Source organism: Hordeum vulgare, chromosome 2H, assembly GCF_904849725.1.
Source record: "Hordeum vulgare subsp. vulgare chromosome 2H, MorexV3_pseudomolecules_assembly, whole genome shotgun sequence".
NCBI lineage: Eukaryota > Viridiplantae > Streptophyta > Magnoliopsida > Poales > Poaceae > Hordeum > Hordeum vulgare.
The window spans coordinates 100,318,706-100,339,364 of record NC_058519.1 but is presented as its reverse complement, the minus strand read 5'-3'; positions in this window follow the sequence as shown (position 1 = coordinate 100,339,364).

Genomic DNA, 20,659 nt, shown 5'->3' with positions numbered 1-20,659 from the left:
GGGTGGGTTGCCCCCCCCCCCCCCCCCCGGTGAACTCCCGGAACCCATTCGTCATTCCCGGTAACTCCGAAAACCTTCCGGTAATCAAATGAGGTCATCCTATATATCAATCTTTGTTTCCGGACCATTCCGGAAACCCTCGTGACGTCCGTGATCTCATCCGGGACTCCGAACAACATTCGCTAACCAACCATATAACTCAAATACGCATAAAACAACGTCGAACCTTAAGTGTGCAGACCCTGCGGGTTCGAGAACTATGTAGACATGACCCGAGAGACTCCTCGATCAATATCCAATAGCGTGACCTGGATGCCCATATTGGATCCTACATATTCTACGAAGAACTTATCGTTTGAACCTCAGTGTCAAGGATTCATATAATCCCGTATGTTATTCCCTTTGTCCTTCGGTATGTTACTTGCCCGAGATTCGATCGTCAGTATCCGCATACCTATTTCAATCTCGTTTACCGGCAAGTCTCTTTACTCGTTCCGTAATATAAGATCCCGCAACTTACACTAAGTCACATCGCTTGCAAGGCTTGTGTGTGATGTTGTATTACCGAGTGGGCCCCGAGATACCTCTCTGTCACACGGAGTGACAAATCCCAGTCTCGATCCATACTAACTCAACTAACACCTTCGGAGATACCTGTAGAGCATCTTTATAGTCACCCAGTTACGTTGCGATGTTTGATACACACAAAGTATTCCTCCGGTGTCAGTGAGTTATATGATCTCATGGTCATAGGAACAAATACTTGACACGCAGAAAACAGTAGCAACAAAATGACACGATCAACATGCTACGTCTATTAGTTTGGGTCTAGTCCATCACGTGATTCTCCTAATGACGTGATCCAGTTATCAAGCAACAACACCTTGTTCATAATCAGAAGACACTGACTATCTTTGATCAACTGGCTAGCCAACTAGAGGCTTGCTAGGGACAGTGTTTTGTCTATGTATCCACACATGTAAATGAGTCTTCATTCAATACAATTATAGCATGGATAATAAACGGTTATCTTGATACAGGAATTATAATAATAACTATATTTATTATTGCCTCTAGGGCATAATTCCAACACTATATACCGGTAGTGTACTGACTGTGAAAGCAGTGATGGGCGCCAAGGAGCCTATAACATCCATAAAGAAGATGCTTGGCTGCCTATCCACGCTTCCTCCCCAAATTGGCGAGTTAACTCGGTCAGCCGCCCGGAAGGGAGTGCTGACTACACTGAGTTGATGCTTAGCATATGCTCCAGAGATCAACCCAGAAGAAGTAGCAGCGGGTTTTCTTCAACTCAAGGATGATGGGTCAGAATTCGCTGAAGAGGACTACCAGCGTGTTGTCAAGGACTCCCGTCTGGCAGCAACTCAGCTTGATGCAAGCCTGGACTTATCAAAATACCAGGCCGCTTATGATAGTAAGAACAAGAAGGTCAACCCGCCAACATTTGTGACGACCAGCTTAACTCCGCGGCGACCCAAGAATCCTTTTGACTTGGACGCATATGTTTCATCAATCCTGACCGATGAAGATGACTTTGCCGCTCTGTCCAAGTGTAACTGGGTACTGGGCGACTTGCAGATTGAGGTTGGCCAAAGCTCGCAGCAGGCTGATCCAAGGGCGTCAGCAGAATAAAATTTCATTGAATTGGCCATGAGAGCCATGTAATAGGTCTCCTTTAGAAATCGACACTGCTTCTGTGATACCTTCAAAAATCCTTATGTCGCCCTTAAGGCATTTTGAAATACTTGATCCGCCGTTTGAAGCTTTTTTATGATGCTTAATCCGCCATGGATAGGGTAATTTTGATCATCAACCTGTTCTAAGCTTGAAAAACATATGTGAAATCATCTTAATGAATAATAAGTGATAACAAATAGCAGTCGTCCCAAAATATTTTGAGATGAATCAGAAAAAAGTCTGAAAAACCTTGTGGCAGTGCCAGGAAGGTAAAAAATAGCAATTTCGTCGGCTCATAAGGTCGCGACAGGATAGGGCGAGTCAAAAAGCTCAAGCGCCACCCAAGATAGTGATTTCGTCGGCTCATAAGGTCGCGACAGGATAGGGCGAGTCAGAAAGCTCAAGCGCCACCCAAGATAATGATTTCGTCGGCTCATAAGGTTGCGACAGGATAGGGCGAGTCAGAAAGCTCAAGCGCCACCCAAGATAATGATTTCGTCGGCTCATAAGGTCGCGACAGGATAGGGCGAGTCAAAAAGCTCAAGCGCCACCCAAGATATCAGTTTTGTCGGCTCATAAGGTCGCGACAGGACAGGCCGAGTCAAAAATCTCAAGCGCCACCCAAAATAATGATTTCGTAGGCCAACATGGATAACAAAATTGATCTCAATGAGAGGAAGCCCCCAAGTCGGGAGGCATTTTAATTTATTGCTTTATAATAAGAACCAAAAAACTTACAAAATGCAGAGCTTAAAAGCTCAAGTGTAATAAGGCCGCAAGTGGGCAATATTCCAGGGGCGAGTCGACTCAGCCTCCGTGGTTGGCCGGTTAGGCCGGAGATCCACCAGATAGTAAGAGCCGTTGCGAAGACTTTTGCTGACGATGAACGGTCCTTCCCATGGTGGTGACAACTTATGCATGCCAGCACGATCCTGTATCAACCGAAGCACTAAGTCGCCTTCCTGAAAGGTTCGGCTCTTAACCCGGTGGTTGTGATAACGCCGCAGATCCTACTGATAGATGGCCGAACGGGCCGCAGCCAAGTCACGTGCCTCCTCTAAGGCGTCCAAGGAGTCTTGACGCGCCAGTTCGTTGTCCTGTTCCACATAAGCGGCGACTCTAGGCGAGTCATGTCTTATGTCAGTGGGAAGAACAGCTTCCACTCCATAGACCAGAAAGAAAGGGTTAAAACCCGTGGACCGGTTCGGGGTGGTCCGGATGCTCCATAGCACTGAAGGCAACTCTTCGACCCAACATCCTAGGGTTTTTTCCAAGGGAACCATGAGTCGGGGCTTGATTCCCCGTAAAACTTCCTGATTCGCCCGTTCCGCCTGCCCATTAGATTGCGGGTGAGCGACCGCAAAAACATCAAGCCGGATATGCTCTCGACGGCAAAACTCCTGCATCGCCCCTTGAGACAGGTTAGTGCCATTATCAGTAATGATACTGTGTGGATATCCAAACCGGAAGATCAGCTTCTTCAAGAATTTGACCGCCGTCTCCGCATCACAAGTTCCAATAGGTTGTGCCTCAACCCACTTGGTGAACTTATCAACCGCCACCAGCAAATGGGTTTTCTTGTTGGATGACATTTTAAAGGGGCCAACCATGTCTAATCCCCAGACCGCGAAAGGCCAAGTGATGGGAATCATTCTTAGTTCTTGAGCCGGCACATGAGCCTGTCGTCCATAACGCTGGCATCCCTCGCACCGACGACCTATCTCTTCTGCATCTGCATGAGCCGTCAACCAAAAGAAACCATGACGGAATGCCTTTGAAACCAAAGAGCGTGACCCGGCGTGATGCCCACAATCCCCGGAATGAATGTCATTTAGGATTACGCATCCTTCTTCGGAGGAAACGCATCGTTGAAAAACTCCAGAGGCACTCCGCTTATATAATTCGCCATTCATGATCACCATGGATTTGCTCCGTCGAACAATTTGGCGGGCCGAAACTTCGTCTGTTGGTAACTCGCCCCGGGCGAGATAGGCCAGATAGGGAAGAACCCAATCTGGCGTGACGTGGAGAGCCGCCACGAATTGAGACTCAGGATCTGGTATCGCCAACTCCTCCTCTAACGGCAAACTCGCGGATGGATTATGCAAAATGTCCAGAAAAACATTGAGGGGAACCGGCTTTCGCTGGGAACCAAGACGTGAAAGGGCGTCAGCTGCCTCGTTGAGGCGCCGGTCAATGTGATCAACCTGATAGCCATGGAAATGACCCGCCACATCAGACACGGCTCTCCTGTAAGCCGCCATCACGGGGTCTCGAGAATCCCAAGTGCGTGAAACTTGTTGCGCCACCAGATCAGAGTCGCCAAAACATCTGACTCGCGTAAGGTTCATCTCCTTGGCGAGTCGCAAGCCGTGAAGCAAAGCTTCATATTCCGCAGCATTGTTAGTGCACGGAAACATGAGTCAGAGGACATAACAGAATTTATCTCCTCGAGGGGATACCAGTACCACACCAGCCCCGAGCCTTCCAGCTGTCTGGATCCATCAAAATAAATAGTCCAGTATGTAAGATCAGGCCTGTCCTCCGGGGCCTGCAACTCCGTCCAGTCATTGACGAAATCAACTAAGGCTTGAGATTTGATGGTTGTGCGAGGGGTGTATCGTACGTGATGCGACCCAAGTTCAATCGCCCACTTGGCAATCTGCCCTGTTGCCTCCTGATTCTGGATGATGTTCCCGAGGGGGGCGGAACACCATCGTGATGGGATGCTCTTGGAAATAATGCTTAAGTTTCCGACTCACCATAAACACCCCATACACTAACTTCTGCCAATCTGGGTACTGTTTCTTGGAAAGGGTTAGAACTTCGCTGATAAAATACACCGGGCGCTGCACTGGGTACTCCTTCCCCTCCTCCTTTCTTTCAACGACCACCGCCACACTCACTGCTTTAGAGTTTGCCGCAATATATAGAAGCATGGGTTCTTTCTCAGTCGGGGCGGCCAAGACCGGCGGGTTGACCAGTTGCCGTTTCAAGGCTTCGAAAGCTTTGTCTGCGTCATCTGTCCAAACAAAATGGTCAGATTTCTTTAGTAATTGATAAAGGGGAATAGCCTTTTCTCCCAGATGGCTTACGAAGCGACTTAAAGCCGCAATGCGATCCACCATTCGTTGGAATTGGTTAACATTTGCCGGTTTTCCAAGGGACATAACTGCTTCGATTTTGTCCGGGTTAGCTTCAATGCCACGCTCAGACACCAGGAAGCCCAACAATTTCCCTGCAGGAACACCAAAAACACACTTGGTGGGATTCAGCTTCATCTCATACACCCGCAGATTATCGAAAGTTTCCTTGAGATCCTCCAGTAGCGTCTCCCCCTGGCGGGTTTTGATCACAATGTCGTCGACATAGGCGTGGACGTTGCGCCCGATTTGGCTGCGGAGGCAATTCTGGATGCAGCGCTGATAAGTCGCCCTGCACTCTTGAGCCCAAACGGCATGGACACATAGCAAAAAGCTCCAAAGGGGTTTATAAAAGTTGTTTTCTCTTGATCCTCCATGGCCATCTTGATCTGGTGATATCCAGAGTAGGCATCCAAAAAGCACAAACGTTCGCATCCCGCCACCGATTCAATAATCTGGTCGATGCGGGGAAGAGCGAAAGGGCCTTTTGGACAAGCTCTGTTGAGGTCCGTGTAATCAATGCACATACGGAAGGTACCATTCTTTTTTAGTACCAAGACCGGGTTAGCCAACCATTTGGGGTGGAAAACTTCCACGATGAATCCGGCGGCTAAGAGACGGGCAACCTCTTCCCCAATTACCTTGCGCTGCTCCTCGTTAAACCTGTGAAGATACTGCTGGATAGGTTTTGCTTTTGGGTCAACATTAAGATGGTGCTCAGCGAATTCTCTCGGCACACCAGGCATGTCAGAAGGTTTCCATGCGAAGATGTCCCGATTCTCACGGATGAATTCGATGAGCGCTCTTTCCTATTTGGGATCCAGACCCGTCCCAATGGTGAACTGCTTGGATGAATCGTCAGGAACGAAATCAACCGTTTTAGTGTCATCCGTTGGTTTGAACTTGAGGGGCGACTCAGCATCTGTCGTTGGCTTCTTTAAGGGTGACATGTCAGCCGGGTCAACATTGGCCCGATGATGTTTGAGCTCCTCTGCAGCGCAGGCGACTTCCGCATAAGCCGCGTCCCCTTCTTCACATTCCTTTGCAATCCTTCTATCACCATCAACCGTGATGGGTCCCTTAGGGCCAGGCATTTTGAGCTTAAGGTAAACATAGCATGGGCGAGCCATAAACCAGGCATAAGCCGGCCGCCCAAATAGCGCATGGTAGGGGCTTTTCAATTTGACCACCTCAAACATCAGCGACTCACTCCTGTAGTTATATGTCGTTCCAAATGCAACTGTGAGTCTGACTCGGCCTATGGGGTACGCCGACTTGCCCGGGATGATTCCGTGGAAAACCGTGGTTGAAGGCATCAAATCCTTTTCCAATAGGTTCATCCGTTGGAAAGTGTCAAAATACAAGATGTTAATGCTGCTGCCACCATCCATTAGTACCTTCGACAGGGTGTACCCCCCAACTTGGGGAGCTACGACCAACGCTAAGTCGCCAGGATTGTCAACTCTTGGCGGATGATCCTCCCTACTCCATGATATGGTCTGCTCGGACCAGTGGAGGTACCTGGGAAGTGCCGGCTCAGACACACTGTATGCCCGGGGACTCACCTTTTTATCACGTCTGCAAACATTGGTGGTGAAAACATGGTACTGCCCATTGCTTAACTGTTTGGGGTTGTTGCGAAAGCCCCCGTTGTCATCCTGACCCTGCGAAGCCCCCTGTGGGGGCGGTTGCTGAAAAGCTCCGGGCGGGTTATACCGCCGCTAGTGATGCACCGGATACTGGCCGCTGCTCGGCTGCGAGCCCCCCTGAGCCCCCGGTTCGGGAAAACTGCCGAAGGGGTTCTGACGTTGGTTAGGCGCAGCAAACTGCTCCTGCCGTTGGTCCGGGTCATCATTTTGGCTTTTCTTGATCGCCTCCGCCCAAAACTCCCGCATCACGAAACAATTCTCCAGGAGTGAGTCGCCGGGTCGTCTGCCATGGCATGGTGCGGGCAAGGGCCCTTGAGTAACTCTTCATAGTTACGCGGCTTCTTACCGCTGTATCCCCTGTTTTTCTTCTGGCGTTGGTTGCCATTGTTGGTGTTGGTATTGGCGACTAAATCCGAAGATTCCTCTTCCTGCCTTCTCTTGCCATTAGCTCCCTGATTGTGGCGGTTGCGTCCCTGGAACCGGGTATGATTTTTGGATGACTCACCCTTCTTTGGCGAATTAGCTTTACCGTCCTCACCGGGATCTTTGGTGTCGTCCGCTTCAGCGTATCTAGTGAGGGTATCCATCAGCTCCCCCATGTCTTGGACCTTTCGCTTGAGTCGCCCCAACTTCTGCACCAGGGGTTCGTAGTGGCAATCTTGTTCAAGGATCAACACAGCCTGAGCCGCCGTAATACCGTCTGATGAATGGATAATTTCCGCGACCCGCCGTGACCAATTGTGGGCCGACTCATCGGGCGCTGAACGCAGTGCTGCAGATCGACAATCGTCATCGAATGTTTGCAGGTTCCTCGGAAGTTTTTGATGAAGCGCTCTAACCAAGTACGTGCTGACCCCTCGAGCATCATCGTGAAGTATCTGGCGCAAACTGCTTCGTTTACGACGAGCATGTCCATGGCGATTTCATAACTGTCGACCCACGATGCCGGCTCAAGGTCCGGGGTGTAGTTAGGCACCTTTCTTGGTCCCTTAAAATCCTTGGGCATTCGTTCATTGCGAAGGGCGGGGGCCAAGCACGGCACCCCCACTCGTCCACCGCTCCCGACGAGAGGGGCTGGGGCGACTTGGATGTTCGGGAGATCCCGGCCCGGCGGGTTTTGATGATCAGGCGGGTTGTCCTGGGGGATGAGCCGCGGTCCGCTGTTTACAGTGGGCTGGTCCTCCGGCCGACTCCTGGTGTGACTCGCGTGGGGAGTGGAATGCAGCCTATCTAGGCTATGTGAGAACTGGGCATTTTGAACCACCGCCGTCTTCAACATCTCAATGGCGTTCCTTGCTTCTATCTCGGCAGGAGTATTGCCGTGAATCGGAAGAGATTCCAAATGGCGAGTTACAGCAAGGACGTTATCCACTGGGTTGGAAAAGTGACGTTGAGGTGTTTGGAATCGGGGAATGCAATCCTCAATTGGTTGAACCGGTGGGTTAGGTGGTTGGCCCGGTCCTCCCCCTGGGGCGGCTCCCGCCCCGAGAGTTCGCGGAGTATCGAACAGGCGGGTCGGGTTGAGATCAGGGCGTAGGCGACCCTGGTGCCTCCGCTGATGGACGGCGTCGGATGCGCGCTGGTGTCTTTCGAGCCGCCAATTGTCAGTATTTAAGCGAGTTCTCTCGGCGGTAATTTGAGCTTGCCGGGTCTCGATCCTGGCGGACTCCACCTCGGCATCCCGATGAGCCTTTGCCACAGCTTCTCTTAGCTTCGCCAATTCCGTGTTCACTGCCTCCTGATTTTCCGGTGTGATGGGGGTCGCCATAAGCCTTGTAATTTCCGCTGCTAATTCCACCAAGAAAGCGGCCGGGCTTCTAGATGTCTCGCCAGTTCCATCCCCGCCTGCCGGGTTTGGCGAGGGTTGAGTCTCCCCAGCCATGTAGATGGCGATCTGGCGGCGGGTTCGGTCAAGGACTTCGGGGTCCATGGCCAACGACAAGCCCCCAAGACAATCCTCGTGTAGAGACCGGATTGAATCTGAATCACCCATGGATGATTCGTCATCATTGTTGACTGGTGTGGTTTCCTGGGTTGCTGAGTGTTCTGGTTCCTCCGATCCCTGCGTGAACCCAACAAAGACCGGGCGAGTCAGATTTGGAATCGTTACTGGGCGGACGTATCTGGCCGGCTCGACGATGTCGGTGGAGATGTCCGGCTCAGGCACGGATGATCCAATCATGCCGATGAAGACGTTGATCTTGCCGAAGGGGACCCTGTAGCCAGATTCGATCGAATCCGCCTCGGGCCCCCATTGTAGGTTGTTGATGTAGAACTTCCCACGGTGTCTCCGGGTTATGAGCCCCGTCGCGTAGCTCCCAAACCCTGGTAGGGCTCCCTTTGAGAACTCAACTCCACCGTGCGCAGGCCCCACGGTGGGCGCCAACTGTCGTGGTTTTGTCACGGCAGATGTCCTCGTGAAAGGACTTAGTATTGGAGCCATCACACTTTGGTGGCGACTCAAAGGGGTTGAACGGGAGTGAGACGGCGATTTACCCAGGTTCGGCCCCTCGTGGAGAGGTAAAGGCCTACGTCCTGCTTTGAGTTGTATTGATGGAGTTTCGATTACAAGGAGGGTGTAACTCGCTAGACCTAGCACTCGATGATTTCTAACCTGCCCTCTTCTTCCCCGGGACTCACCTTTATATACAGGTCGAGTCCCTAGGGTTCACACGGGTACTTTCCTTTCTACAAACCGTGACTCTTACGATCTCTAAGTCGCCATCTTCCAAAGCTTGGAAACCTTCCGGAAGTTGTAAACCGCCATACAACCTTCGGTCTTGCCAGGCCAAGGCCCGTACCCTGCTTAGATGAATCGCCTGATTTGGTGACCCGGCCCAACTAGGGCGGGTTATCAATAGATAATATCCCCAACACCATGGTCATTGTTGCAATTAATAGTAAGTGATAGAGAAGGAGAGGTTCACATATAAATATATCATCTTTTACACCATCTATGATTGTGAACACTCACTAAACTATTACATGCTTAGAAGTAGATGTTGGACAAGGAAGACAACATAATGAATTGTGTTTGCTTGGTTCCGAACAATGTTATATGATTAGAGATCCCTTAGCATGTGATGGTTGCTTCCACCTCATATTAGCCAAAACTCCCGCACCTAGTAGAGATACTACTTGTGCATCCATAAACCTTCAACCCAGTATTGCCATGAGTGTCCACCATACCTACCTATGGATTGAATAAGATCCCTCAAGTAAGTTGTCATCGGTGCAAGCAATAAAAATTGCTCCCTAATATGTATGATTTATTAGTGTGTGGAAAATAAGCTTTGTACGAACCTGTGATGAGCAAGACATAAAAGCAATAGACTGCATAATAAAGTTCTTTATCACAGGAGGTAATATAAAGTGACGTTCGTCCGCACTAAGAGGACACGCATCCAAACATCAAAAGCGCATGACAACCTCTGCTTCCCTCTGCGAAGGGCCTATCTTGCACCTTTATTTTTTTTCCTTGAAAGAGTCATGGTGATCTTCACCAATTCCTTATTTCGCCTTTATCTTGGCTAACGTCATATGCTTGGGAAAGATCTATATTCATATGTCAACTTGGAAGTAAGTATTCATGAATTATTATTGTTGACATTACCCTTGAGGTAAGCAGTTGGGAGGCAAAACTATAAACCCCTATCTTTCTCTGTGTCCAGCTGAAACTTTGATCTTATGAGTACCACATGAGTTGTAGCAATTGTAGAGAACGAAAGGATGATTGAGTATGTGGATTTGCTTTACAAGCTCTTATTTGACTCTTTCTGATGTTGTGATAAATTGCAATTGCTTCAATGACTACAGGCTATCGGTTGTTACTTCTCGGTAACGTTCTTGATCCATACTTTACTTTGTGAAGGAATTGTCACTTTAGCATGAGAGATTATAAGTTGGTATTGTTGTTCTGATCATGATCATGATGCCTGCATGTACGTATCTTGTTCTGTTGACACCTCTCTCCCTAAACATGTGGACATATTTTTTGAGCTAGGCTTTCGCTTGAGGACAAGTGAGGTCTAAGCTTGGGGGAGTTGATACATCCATTTTGCATCATGTTTTCATGTTGATATTTATCGCTTCTTGGGCTGTTATTTCACTTCACGGTATAATACATATTGCAAGGTTTACATGAAGAGGGAGAATGCCGGCAGCTGGAATTCTGGCATGAAATTGGAGCAAGTTTGAGATACCTATTCTGCACAACTCCAAACGCCGTAAAAATCAACGAGGATTTTTTTCGGGAATTACAAAAAATACTGGGCCGAAGAAGTGCTAGAGGGGCGCCAGCAGGTGGCCACAAGCCAGCTAGGTGCGGCCACCCCCCTGGCCGTGCCTAGGGGGCTTGTGGGCACCCAGATGGCCCTCTGGTCCCCCTCTTCTGCTATATGAAGGGTTTCGTCCAGAAAAAAAATCAGGAGGAGGCTTTTTCGTGGATTCGCCGCCACCACGAGGCAGAACTTGAGCAGAACCAATCTAGAGCTCCGGCAGGACGATCCTGCCGGGGAAACTTCCCTCCCGGAGGCGGAAATCGTCGCCATCGTCATCACCAACACTCCTCTCATCGGAAGGGACTCATCACCATCAACATCTTCATCAGCACCATCTCATCTCCAAACCCTAGTTCATCACTTGTAACCAATCTCCGTCTCGCAACTCCGATTGGTACTTGTAAGGTTGCTAGTAGTGTTGATTACTCTTTGTAGTTGATGCTAGTTGGATTACTTGGTGGAAGAGTTTATTTTTAGATCCTTGATGCTACTCATTACCTCTCTGGTCATGAATATGATTATGCTTTGTGAGTAGTTACTTTTGTTCCTGAGGACATGGGATAAGTCATGCTAATAGTAGTCATGTGAATTTGGTATTCGTTCGGTAATTTGATGTGTTGTATGTTGTTTTTCCTCTAGTGGTGTTATGTGAACGTCGACTACATAACACTTCACCTTTATTTAATGCTATGGTTGCTAGAGGAAGGCATTGGGAAGTAGTAAGTAGATGATGGGTTGCTAGAGTGACAGAAGCTCAAACCCTAGTTTATGTGTTGCTTCGTAAGGGGCTGATTTGGATCCACTAGTTTAATGCTATGGTTAGACTTTGTCTTAATTCTTCTTTCGTAGTTGCGGATGCTTGCGAGAGGGGTTAATCATAAGTGGGATGCTTGTCCAAGTAAGGGCAGTACCCAAGCACCGATCCACCCACATATCGAACTATGAAAGTATCGAACGCGAATCATATGAACATGATGAAAACTAGCATGACAGACATTCCTGTGTGTCCTCGGGAGCGTTTTTCCTCCTATAAGACTTTGTCCAGGCTTGTCACTTGCTACAAAAGGGATTGGGCCACTTTGCTGCACCATTGTTACTTTTGTTACTTGTTGCTTGCTAGAATCATCTCACCACACAACTACTTGTTACCGATAATTTCAGTGCTTGCAGATTTTACCTTGCTGAAAACCACTTGTCAGATCCTTCTGCTCCTCGTTGGGTTCTACACTCTTACTTATCCAAATGACTACGATTAATCCCCTATACTTGTGGGTTATCAGTAACTTGTGTAGCTTTTCACGTAGAACATTATTTTGCAAATTTCATGCATGTTTGAAGTGGTTTGAAGCACCGTATGCCTAGAATTGCGTGTTGTCCTAATAGGGAATTATTCCGTAGCTATTTTTGCACGTGTCCGGTTTGTTCAAATCTCATAGATAAAATGTTCACGATATTCGTGACCCTTTGCCATGTATTTTAGAGTAGTTGTTTGCATTTTTGCAAGTAGGTGGCATCGCTAGTTTGTTATGTCGTGTTTAGGACATATTCTCGCATATATGTGTGCCGCTAGTTTATTTTTTGTACCCCACATATTATATATGTTTTAGGGGTAAAAAATCCATAGGATTTAAGTGTGCATTTAGTTTTGCGTTTCGAGTAAGTTTGCGTGCATGATATTTTGCCATGTTGCACATTTGTTTATTTTGTGGGATTTATTCCGTGTGTGATATGCATGAGTTGTGAACTAGAGATCTGCCCTTGGATATGTATGCTAGCCCCTGGTAATTTTGGTTGCAATAGAAATCCATGTTTAGGTGTTGTTTGCTTGTTGTCAACATGCTAGGAAATAGTGCTGTTTTGGAGTTGCTGAAATATTTCTAAGTCTGAAATCTGTAATATTTTGTTGGTGCCTTGCCATGAGTTTTGTGAGAGATCTGCAGCTCCTTTGGGGTTGGTGCAATGGAGTTAGTTGTAGTCCTTAAGATTCTCTAGCATGCCATGAATTTTCATGCCATTCGGAGCCCTATAGCATATAGTTTTGCTGCTGCCAATATGCTTTCAGATCGAAAGTTGCACTGTCAAAAACTGATATTTTCACTAAGTCTGAAATTGTATGTGAGATGCCATTTTTTCAGTTTTTTTCCTAGTGATCCATGCTTCTATGCTAGATGTTATTAGTATTATATTGTAGTGCATCTTGACTACTAATGTCTCATATCTTGTTTGAGCATTTTAGATTTATGTAGCTTGTTGTTTCAGGGTGTAGAAAATGCCATGATGCTGTTTTTGGCACATTATGACTATCTCTTGCGTAGCTTGTATTTGTTGAACCGTTGCTCCATTTTGATCGTACCCTATATAAAAATTGCTTAGAATCTCGTGTAGGTTCATATTACCTTGTTGTTTGGAATGCTTGTGACTATCGTAGCACACATATTGCATTTATGTCATCATATCTTGCGGTGATCATATCTTTTGAACCGTAGCTCCGTTGGAGAAGTTTTCTATGTGTAAATTGATTGGTACGACGCGTAGAATCACGTGAACCTATTTATTTTTCTGTTTAACAAATATTAAAACATGTTATTTCAGATCTGGACAGAATTGTAAATTAACGTATGAGGTCAGTTCGGAGATGCTATATGTCGTTTCCGACCTCATTTAAAATGACTAGATAGATAGATTAATTACGCTTCACCTCTTGCCATGTTTAACCAACATTTAATATTGTCATGTACCTAATCGAGATAGAACTAAATAATTCGTATGTGTAGTTTCGTCAATATGCAACTCGTTGCATATTGAACTTCACTTAATGTGTAGTGGTTGATTGTGTGAATTTCCATGTCATACCATGCGTAAATGAAACCGCTCCTTCATCATTTGTGTTGTGCATCGCGTGGTGAATATCGTGTGTTGATTCTTGTTTCTGGTTTGCTTTGTCTCGATAGAGTTCCGCAAGCGTGTCGGAAAGTGAGGACCCGTTCGACTACGTCGGTTCGTCTGCTTCACGGAGTCACTCTTCTTCCAAGTGGGATCTCAGGCAAGATGACCATTTCCCTAGATACCATTACTATCATGGGATTAGTATTTCTGTGCCCCTGGTTCCTTAGGCATACTCATTCATCCCCGCGCTCTTAAGTTTTGCTCACTTTTCCCCACTCCCTTGGTCGAAACCCTCAGAACTGGTCACAAACGGTGGATGTCGTCGGGTCAGTGCTATGACCGTTAACTCTGATGATTCGGGCCGCGCTGACTGTGTCGCATGTTGGACCTGATGAGTGGGGTCGCGGTGCACGGTCCCGCGGTTAGCCCGTTGGGCCGTGGTTAGAATTGGGTCGTGCGCGCGCTACAACGATAGAAGCCTGTTATGCATGCACAACTTGTCCAGCTAGCCTGCATGCATGCACGTAGCTAGCCTACCTGCATGCGCTGCCACCCGCCGCCATGATGCGCTGACCGGCCTCTTTTTCACGCGAGACGCCATGGACGCTGACCGGCCTCATTTTCACGCGAGCCACCACGGACGCGGGGACGGTTGTTGCCGCTGGTTCGTATCATCTCCCACGCGTGTCTCCTCGATGTAGAGCATTGTTTCACACTTTTCGATCCACTCGCATCTATTCAACGTGGCAATTAAAACCTGTTGGCAATTAAAGTGGCATATCGATCGACGAGGCTCGTTTGAACGTAGCAAATCCAAAGCGTGGCCGTGCCACTCCCCTTCCCTTCCCTTTCCCTATTTAAACCACCACCCCTCCACCTATTCTCCACACATCCATTTGTGTCGCCCCCTTCACCCAAACCCAGAGCACTCTCAAAGCGAGGTGAGGATGTAGTACAACGGCCCACCTTCGATCTCCCACCAACCGTGCCAGAGAGACGGTATCCGGTCGGCGGCGTCGTGGAGAGGACGCTTCGCGTGTGGGCGTTGTCACGCTGGAGGGGTGCAAGGGGGTTTGCTGAGTGGTTCCTCCGTGCGGGCTTTGCCCACCTCCCGGCGGGGTCGCTGGTGACGTTTCGACTGGAGGATGTGCGTCCAAACTCCAGGACTCCGCCGATAGGGCTCACCATCACCTTCACCAACATATTTGATGCGTACTACCTCCTCGGCAAGGTGTTTTGGTGTGGATGCAAATTCATCGCATTCACAACCCAGAACATCTTCACAAACTTCGACTGCATCTTCCCCACCCGCGATGGTATGCACATCCTCCCCTACTACATCGGCCAGGACGACATGGAGAGGGAGCAGTGAAGAGAAGGCGAAGTGAAGATGGTGGTGAAGTCCCGGTCTCGATCGTGATCTTGTCTTGCCCTAGGGTGTTAGGGCTTTTTATCTTTTATATATTTCTATCTTAATTATGTTGTTGGTTGTACAGTGAACTTTTGATCTATGTCGTGTTATCCCCTAAGAACTTTGTTATGCTTGCTACCCTTATTTGATAGGGAATCCCTATTTGATATGTCCTTGGTTATCAGTGTTTTTGCTTGCTATTTCTATCTTATTTGACGTGAGATAAATCGCTAGATGGATATGGTGTCGTACACGAGCCCTTCTGCTAAATCAATCAATGATTCAGTATTCCTCAATGAAAACCAGCAAGTTTTCGCCCATTTAGAGTAGGGTCAAGTTTTCGAACACGCGGATAATGGAGTAGTTGAAGTGTCAAAAAGGAAACTAAATCTAGAAAAATGAGCCATGTTGATGTTGAAAAGAAGAAGAAAAGCTATTTTTTTGAATTGTTGGTGGCCCTATTCCGTATATTGTATGAACAAAAACAAGCTAATTTTTGAATAGTTCGTGGACTATGCTATGGTTTAGGGTACCCTATGTTTTATGTAAGAAGTATGTTGTGGTTGTTACTTTTTATGTTATGGATGTATGCTTGCTACGTGAGATATCGGTCGATGGATATGGTGTCGTAGCCGAGCCATAGACAAGCTCTCTAGATGGATATGGTGCCATAGCCAAGCCTAGACATGCTCTCTAGATTGATATGCTGGCTAATGGTGCCACCAGACTTTATTTTAGACGTGGTTTCAGATGGATATCATGATCTACATAATTAAGTCTGACATGTTCTTAATAAAAACAAAAACAAAAAATCGTGTATACAATACTTTTCACATCATGTGCAAGTCCAACAATAAATTGATTTACCATCATGCAATATTTTTGTTCGGCATGGCAATAAATGGATTTACCATGGTAATAATCAAGGGAAAAAACAGAGCCAGCGCATGGGCCTTGAACACTAAACGCAATGAGACGGCCCAATCAGAGCTTAGTTTCAATTTGGTCCCTAGAACTAGGTTTTTTTCTTCTGCAATCGGTGTTGTCCGATGAAACTGAAGAAACTGAAAGTGTACAAAACTGACGAAACTGACGGGTACCCGAAACTGACATGATCCACAAATTAAGCAACACAGAGCATAGAGCACATGATCCACAAATTTAAGCAAATCTTAGAGCACACGATCCACAAATTTAACCAAATCCTAGAGCACATGACACCACACTAATAACATCTCTAACGAGTGATGACCAGCAAGTAACAAATCCTAGAGCAACTACACAAAAATAAAAGGGATAAAATCCTAAAGCTATCAGATTCGCCTGCTTGTTCAATTGAATCATCTGCTTCAAGTTCTTGTTCATCTTCTTTATTTCCCCCTTCAGATCTGCATCCCCAACTGTCAGAGAAGCACTTTCAAAGACCAAATCTGTTGTTGCTGATGGCAGATTGAGCTCCCGGGTTGGGGCCCCATTGAATTGAATCTGCTTAACGTAGTCATCCAGCCATTCAAAATGTGTGCATTTTTTCACGATCAGAAACGAAAACATGAACCCTAAATCCCAGATCAAAAAGAATTAAAAGCAAATCAAAAAAGAAATCACAGAAAAATCATGAGATCTAACCTGCCCCTCTGGCTTGCTCTCGCATTTCACGAACTCGCGCCCATAGTTGCCATTCTTGACCTCCTTCGAAGTCAACCGTATCAATGGCGCGCTGCATGGGCAGTCAGCACATTACTCCATGGGAAGTGAACCATACTGGGTCCACGAGGGGCGGGAGGCTGAAGTGGAGCTCGACATATTGCCCAAAGTCGATGGAGAAGAAGAAGCACAGGAGTGGCTCCTCTCGTCGCCGGAAAAGAAGAAGCAGAGGAGGAGTGGCTCCTCTCGTCGCTGTAGAATAAGCACCACAATAAAGGTGGTACCTGAAGAAAGGGGAGGCACAACCAACAAGTCTCGCGCATAGCCCCACGATTCAACGATGCGGAGCCGTCCATGTGATCCAACGGCGCGGAGCATGCTCGCAGCCTGCCCTCGGAAATACTTCTAGAAGACCACATCTGAGGGATGTCGCTTGGTGCTAGGGTATGATCGGACGGCTTACGTTCGAAGCTAGGGTTAGGCGAAACCCCACGGGGTTTGGAGGGGTTTTGAGCTGGTCAACGGGGTTTCAAAGGCTTTGACTGAGCATAAATCATTTAAAAAATCGAAAAAAAATATTAAACCTTCGCCGTTCGTCGTTTTATAGGACACACTAACGAGGAAAAATACTAAACTTGGTATACGTACATTTAGGGGGGAAAACCTAGCTAGCATGATCGAGGTAAAATGAGCACCATTAATTAAAAAAATCAGAAAAATATAAAACCTGCGCACAATGTTATCTTGTGTGACATGTTACCAGCCAAAAATCATAAACTTTTTTATGGACATTTCCATGAAAAAACCTTCACACATATGAGCTATCATGTACAACGTTTCATAGAGACCAAGGAGAGGAGGTAGGGTTTCCCTTCGGTTTTTGAAAATTTAAAAAAAATCACCAAAGCTTGATTTCAAAGTGAATAAGAAGGATCGGAAGTTAGTTTTCCATTTTCATGTTGTAAACATGTTTTTAATGGTTTTTCTATTAAAGTATATTTTTTTGAAAAAATGTACAAATAGAAAGATTAATTCAATAAATAGTGATTCTTCGAATCTACACTATATAGATTGATTTGCTGTTTAATAAAAAATATTTGGCTCATTTGGAGTAGGTCCAAAAAAAACTTGAATACAAATGCGGTTGTTTACCCTAGCTTGGGAGCTCATTTGGAGCACATTTCTCATGACTACAAGTTTTGTAGACGCAAAAGAGATCGGATTGATCACCTAACGTTTATAATAGTTCAGCAAACTGTGCAACACACACCACAAGGGAATGGACTGAAGTGTTGGTTCAAATTTAAAGTTTGCCTAAAATTCAAAGTTTGCCTAAGTAGTTCAAATTCAAAGTTTACATATAAAATTATTACACCTCACAAGTTTTCACGTTACTTCAAATTGACGATAGAATCCTTATTACAAATCTTTAAAGTTCATAGTTTATGACTGGCATTCAAGTTCAAATTCAAATCTTTGCCTTGCTCCTTGTGTTCCGGGATGGGTTAACCGTCTTGCTTCTGCTTTCCCTGGTTGGGATATTTTGTGCTTTTGAAAGCTTTGTCTTGTTGCTTCTGATCTTCACTTCTGGTGGTGGCGGTTTTGTTGAGCTTTGACTGATCGAGCAAGTGATGACCAGTTGACGGTCATCTGTGGGCTCACTAATCTTTAAAGGAACTTTAGACAAAATAAATTCCTCCTCTCTTATAGCTTCAAAACCTTCGTAAGCCATGGTTTCAAATTCCGCATCAGATGATTGTTCAACCGAAGTTTCTTCCTCTCTAGGTATTTTCTCTCTTATAGACAAAATAACTTCCTCCTCTCTTATAGCTACTTCAGTTGCTTCATTCTCTAAACTTGTTGCATTATCCTCTGTTGCTGCATTATCCTCTAAACTTGCTGCATTCTCCTCTGCTGTTGCATGCTCCTCTGCATTTGCTGCTGCCCATTGTTCCTCTTCTCCAAATGATGCATCAACTGGATTGTTACAACGCCTAGCAATATGCCCTAAGATACCATATCTTTTGCACTTACACAGTTTTTTTACAGGACCCTCTTCACCACCTCTTATCCTGTTTTTCCTTGGTCTTCCTAGTGGTCTAGTCAGTATAGGAGAATGGAGTTTGAACCCTGGGTCTACTATGTTCCATTGGTCTTTTCCCAAGAGTGCAGGCACATTTTCAGCATAAGCAACCCTAAATTTGGCAACAGAGAAATATTCAGAGCAATACTGATCAACTTCACCATCTTCACCTCCAATAACAGTCATGAGATGTAGGGCATGTATGCACAGCTTCCCGCGGATCTGCCATTGCCTACAGCTACATTCATTGGTTGCAAGGTTCACTGGATATCTCCATTCCCTATTTTTACTGTTAGTGTATGTCACCTCAGCCTCGTATGTCGATGGTCGAATGCATTTCATTCTTAGTCCCCTTGCCTTGGCATGCAACACCTTAATTAGAGATGGGAGCATAAGATGGCCAACATATTGTGTTTCTACAATTCTTTTACGAAGAGCCATCTTTACCATGAAGCACTCCTTCTCCATTGTCTTCCCTTTTAATTTGTACTTAACTGTATGCTTGTCAATCTCTACAACCATTCAGAAACCCCTGCCAGCAAGCCTTGACACAAACAAAATCCCTCCTGAAGCACTCCTTCTCCATTGTCTTCCCTTTTAATTTGAACTTAACTCTATGCTTGTCAATCTCTACAACACTCCCTGGACTAGCCATCTCCACTTCAGCTTTGAAGGTGTAAAGCAACTAAAAACTCTCATTCCATGGACCATTAATCCTATCAAGAGCTCTTTCCTTACATAGAAAATCTTCATGTGTTGTACATTAATCTTGTACTTCTCAAATAACTTCCCATGGAGTGTTGTTGGACCAATTGTTGGTGTTTCCCTCACCCAATCCAAGATTGCATCTGCCAACCACCTAGTCTTTGCAAGCTTAGATCTGTCCTTTCCCCCTCCCCCTCCAGGTGGGCAAGTGTGTCCGTCTGGGTTGCTTTTTATCTCAAACAAAATGAAAAATGATGTCAAATACAATTAAGAAACAATACACGTGATCTGAATATAGAATGGACAAATAATCTGATAACAATATTCAGTTGTAATACCTGAATCAATTTGCTCTTTCTCATAGTGGATGCATGCAACCTCCACCTACACCTATAATAAGGGCAATGAACAGTGAATCTTCCTGCCTCACTCCTATCAACCTCATAAGAGTTTTCAGTGAGAATGCAATATGTAGTCACTGCATTACAACAGTCCACCATTGATTCGAATATGGTTCCTGGAGTAAGGTCAGGATTCTCCTTGTTCCACTCAATTGTTGGCATGCCCTCACCATCATATTCTTGTAAAACTAAGGAGTCGATGTTCTCCCCCCTCTCTTCATCATCAGTGTCATCAAATCTAGCACGGCTGCTAGGCTCCTCTGCATATTCATCTTCCACTGTCTGTTGATTAACTCTATCTACCAGTTCAGGGAATAGAATCTCATCCTCATCATCATGTCGAGGCACTTCCTCGTCAGGCTCTGCATCTACTTCTACATCAGGTGCAGAAGGGAGAGGAGAAGTGGCAGAGTTAGCGGTAGCCGACATGTTGTGGCTTTCAGAACCACTAGGTTTACTTGGTCTTGACCTACAAGGAGTGCGAGGACGCTCGCTATTAGAAGAGACAGATGATGTCTGAACACCCTTCGGGATAGGTTCTTTGCGTGCCTGAAGCACACTGATAAGTATTTTACCGAAACGGCTGTCACCATTCAAACTAAATAGCAATCCCAGATGCTCATCACAAGTTAATGGGAGAAATCTCTGCTCGGTACTGTCGAAATATCTCAATTCAACAGCATCGGCATGGCTCCATGGATACTCACAACAGAGTGCCTCGCGGAAATCTCTGAACGAAACGGTGGTTTCTACCACTTT